Genomic DNA, 4,767 nt, shown 5'->3' on the forward strand with positions numbered 1-4,767 from the left:
TGGAAAAGAGGTGAAGAGGCGAGTGCAGGCAGGTTGGAACGGGTGGAGAAAAGTGTCAGGTGTGTTGTGTGATAAAAGAGTATCAGCGAGAATGAAAGGAAAGGTGTTCAAGACGGTGGTGAGACCAGCAATGTTGTTCGGCTTAGAGACAGTGGCACTGAAGAAAAGACAGGAGGCAGAGCTGGAGGTAGCAGAGCTTAAGATGTTGAGGTTCTCTTTGGGAGTGACGAGGATGGACAGGATCAGGAATGAGTACATCAGAGGGACAGCTCATGTTAGATGTTTTGGAGATAAAGTCAGAGAGGCCAGATTGAGGTGGTTTGGACATGTTCAGAGGAGAAACTGTGAATATATCGGTAGAAGGATGCTGAGGTTGGAGCTGCCAGGCAGGAGGTCTAGAGGAAGACCAAAGAGGAGATTTATGGATGTAGTGAGGGAGGACATGAAGTTAGTTGGTGTGAGTGAAGAGGATGCAGAGGATAGAGTTAGATGGAGGCACATGATCCGCTGTGGCGACCCCTGAAAGGGAGCAGCCGAAAGGAAAAGAAGAGATCCGAAAGTTCTTGACAGCCAAATCTGCAAATGCTTCCTTAAAGGTATTGAAGACGGCTCTATTTCCTATTCCCATGTGTATGGCTTATATTGCTGTGCAACTGGGGATGCAGGTCAGTGGTAGAGCGCATGCTTCGCATGTATGAGGCCCCGGGTTCAATCCCCGGCATCTCCAAGTGCTTTAACGAAATGATAGTGTCTTTGTTTCTCACCAGAGAGTGGAAAAAAACTTACTTGGGCTTGCTTCATGACCATTGCAAGGCAATGTGACTGGATGCACAAGCCAACTATCATTGAGACTACTTTAACTACAAAGAAGTCCATTTGACATGACTTACCTGCCAGACCCTGGGATCAATTCCTGGCATGTCCATGTACTTAAAAAATGCCAGTGTGTTTATTTCTCACCTGTGAGAGAGTGGATCTGATTCAGGTTGAGGTTCATCCGGGTTTTAAAGTTGCAATAAGTTTCATGAAAGAAGCTAATGTACTAAATCTATACTATCAACGCTGAATGAATCTCAGCAACAAGCGCAGCATCTGAACCAATATTCAGCGCACTGCAGACAACAGCCAACTATCTTTGAAACTTAATGAAACTCTTTCAACTCAAAAAAGAAGTCCATTTGACATGACTTACCTTCCAGACCCGGATGACTGAGACGCTTTACTGACTTGTTCTGTATACTCTACCGATTAGATTTTTTAAGAGAATGAAAAACAAGGGCTTTTGAAGCGATGGTGGTATAGTGGTGAGCATAGCTGCCTTCCAAATAGTTGAACTTGTTTTGATTCCCGGCCATCGCAGTTGTCTTCTTTTTAGCAATTTGAAAATTGTGTCGTCTTTCGGTACTTTCGAAATCTCAAAGTAAGCATCTTCTCTAAATGCGCTAGGAAAAGAGTCAAGAGTTGTTGTTTTCAAACAATCACGGCTCTAAATGACCTTCATTCCATCGTTAGGTTTGGCCTCCTAATGATCATCATCTTCTTGGGGATGTATGAAAACCACTACAGCAATGGTGTCTGACACCGCTGACTCTGTTGGGGCGGGTCTTTATATGAACAAGTAAAGATCCGAAAGTTCTTGACAGCCAAATCTGCAAATGCTTCTTTAAAGGTATTGAAGACGGCTCTATTTCCTATTCCCATGTGTATGGCTTATATTGCTGTGCAACTGGGGATGTAGCTCAGTTGTAGAGCGCATGCTTCGCATGTATGAGGCCCAGGGTTCAATCCCCGGCATCTCCAAGTGCTTTAACGAAATGATAGTGTCTTTGTTTCTCACCTGAGAGTGGAAAAAAACTGACTTGGGCTTGCTTCATGACCATTGCAAGGTTATGTGACTGGATGCACAAGCAAACTATCTTTGAGACTACTTTAACTACAAAGAAGTCCATTTGACATGACTTACCTGCCAGACCCTGGGATCAATTCCTGGCATGTCCATGTACTTAAAAAATGACAGTCTTTTTATTTGACACCTGTGAGAGAGTGGATCTGATTCAGGTTGAGGTTCATCTGGGTTTTCAAGTTGCAAAAGTTTTAATGACTGTCCCTGCTTGTCTTCCAACTATCCCCAGCTAACTATTGCTCTACACGGCTCTAAATGACCTTCATTCCATCGTTAGGTGTGCCCTCCTTATGATCATCATCTTCCTGGGGATGCATGAAAACCACTACAGCAATGGTGTCTGACACTGCTTACTCTGTTGGAGCGGGTCTTTACATGAACAAGTAGGGATCCAAGAGTCCTTGACAGCCAAATCTGCAAATTCTTCTTTAAAGGGATTGAAGACGGCTCTATTTCCTATTCCCATGTGTATGGCTTGCATTCCTGTGCAATCAGAGCTGTAGCTCAGTGGTAGAGGGCATGCGTTGCAGGTATAAGGCCCTGGGATCAATTCCTGGCATCTCCACATACTTTTAAAAATGCCAGTCTGTTTATTTCTCACCTGTGAGAGAGCAGATCTCATTCAGGTTGAGGTTCATCCGGGTTTTAAACTTGCAATAAGTTTCATGAAAGAAGCTAATGTACTAAATCTATACTGTCAACGCTGAATGAATCTCAGCAACAAGCGCAGCATCTGAACCAATATTCAGCACACTGCAGACAACAGACAACTATCTTTGAAACTTAATGAAACTCTTTCAACTCAAAAAAGAACTCCATTTGACAGGACTTACCTTCCAGACCCGGATGACTGAGACGCTTTACTGACTTGTTCTGTATACTCTACCGATTAGATTTTTTAAGAGAATGAAAAAAAGGGCTTTTGAAGCGATGGTGGTATAGTGGTGAGCATAGCTGCCTTCCAAGTAGTTGAACTTGTTTTGATTCCCGGCCATCGCAGTTGTCTTCTGTTTAGCGATTTGAAAATTGTGTCGTCTTTCGATACTTTCGAAATCTCAAAGTAAGCATCTTCTCTAAATGCGCTAGGAAAAGAGTCAAGAGTTGTTGTTTTCAAACAATCACGGCTCTAAATGACCTTCATTCCATCGTTAGGTTTGGCCTCCTAATGATCATCATCTTCCTGGGGATGTATGAAAACCACTACAGCAATGGTGTCTGACACCGCTGACTCTGTTGGGGCGGGTCTTTATATGAACAAGTAGAGATCCGAAAGTTCATGACAGCCAAATCTGCAAATGCTTCTTTAAAGGTATTGAAGACGGCTCTATTTCCTATTCCCATGTGTATGGCTTATATTGCTGTGCAACTGGGGATGTAGCTCAGTGGTAGAGCGCATGCTTCGCATGTATGAGGCCCAGGGTTCAATCCCCGGCATCTCCAAGTGCTTTAACGAAATGATAGTGTCTTTGTTTCTCACCTGAGAGTGGAAAATAACTGACTTGGGCTTGCTTCATGACCATTGCAAGGCAATGTGACTGGATGCACAAGCCGACTACTTTAACTACAAAGACGTCCATTCGACATGACCCTGGGATCAATTCCTGGCATGTCCATGTACTTAAAAAATGACAGTCTGTTTATTTGACACCTGTGAGAGAGTTGACCTGATTCAGGTTGAGGTTCATCTGGGTTTTCAAGTTGCAAAAGTTTTAATGACTGTCCCTGCTTGTCTTCCAACTATCCCCAGCTAACTATTACTCTACACAGCTCTAAATGACCTTCATTACATCGTTAGGTGTGGCCTCCTAATGATCATCATCTTCCTGGGGATGCATGAAAACCACTACAGCAATGGTGTCTGACACTGCTTACTCTGTTGGTGGAGCGGGTCTTTACATGAACAAGTAGGGATCCAAGAGTCCTTGACAGCCAAATCTGCAAATTCTTCTTTAAAGGGATTGAAGACGGCTCTATTTCCTATTCCCATGTGTATGGCTTGCATTCCTGTGCAATCAGAGATGTAGCTCAGTGGTAGAGGGCATGCGTTGCAGGTATATGGCCCTGGGATCAATTCCTTGCATCTCCACATACTTTTAAAAATGCCAGTCTGTTTATTTCTCACCTGTGAGAGAGCAGATCTCATTCAGGTTGAGGTTCATCCGGGTTTTAAAGTTGCAATAAGTTTCATGAAAGAAGCTAATGTACTAAATCTATACTGTCAACGGTGAATGAATCTTAGCAACAAGCGCAGCATCTGAACCAATATTCAGCACACTGCAGACAACAGACAACTATCTTTGAAACTTAATGAAACTCTTTCAACTCAAAAAAGAACTCCATTTGACATGACTTACCTTCCAGACCCGGATGACTGAGACGCTTTACTGACTTGTTCTGTATACTCTACCTATTAGATTTTTTAAGAGAATGAAAAAAAAGGGCTTTTGAAGCGATGGTGGTAAAGTGGTGAGCATAGCTGCCTTCCAAGTAGTTGAACTTGTTTTGATTCCCGGCCATCGCAGTTGTCTTCTGTTTAGCGATTTGAAAATTGTGTCGTCTTTCGGTACTTTCGAAATCTCAAAGTAAGCATCTGCTCTAAATGCGCTAGAAAAAGAGTCAAGAGTTGCTGTTTTCAAACAATCACGGCTCTAAATGACCTTCATTCCATCGTTAGGTTTGGCCTCCTAATGATCATCATCTTCCTGGGGATGTATGAAAACCACTACAGCAATGGTGTCTGACACCGCTGACTCTGTTGGGGCGGGTCTTTATATGAACAAGTAGAGATCCGAGAGTTCTTGACAGCCAAATCTGCAAATGCTTCTTTAAAGGGATTGAAGACGGCTCTATTTCCTATTCCCATG

The 4,767-nt window shown here is 43.2% G+C and overlaps 3 non-coding genes across 3 annotated transcripts; all 3 read left to right on the forward strand.

The window, feature by feature from the left end:
• The first annotated feature begins 655 nt into the window (after positions 1-655).
• trnaa-cgc (transfer RNA alanine (anticodon CGC)) lies at positions 656-727 on the forward strand. The gene has a single exon. It is a non-coding gene; the product is annotated as a tRNA-Ala (tRNA).
• Positions 728-1,728: 1,001 nt separating this feature from the next.
• Positions 1,729-1,800, forward strand: trnaa-cgc (transfer RNA alanine (anticodon CGC)). Its single transcript has one exon. It is a non-coding gene; the product is annotated as a tRNA-Ala (tRNA).
• A 1,471-nt stretch (positions 1,801-3,271) lies between these two features.
• On the forward strand, positions 3,272-3,343 carry trnaa-cgc (transfer RNA alanine (anticodon CGC)). The gene has a single exon. It is a non-coding gene; the product is annotated as a tRNA-Ala (tRNA).
• The last annotated feature ends 1,424 nt before the right edge of the window (positions 3,344-4,767 follow it).

This window comes from Channa argus, chromosome 19, assembly GCF_033026475.1.
Source record: "Channa argus isolate prfri chromosome 19, Channa argus male v1.0, whole genome shotgun sequence".
Lineage (NCBI taxonomy): Eukaryota > Metazoa > Chordata > Actinopteri > Anabantiformes > Channidae > Channa > Channa argus.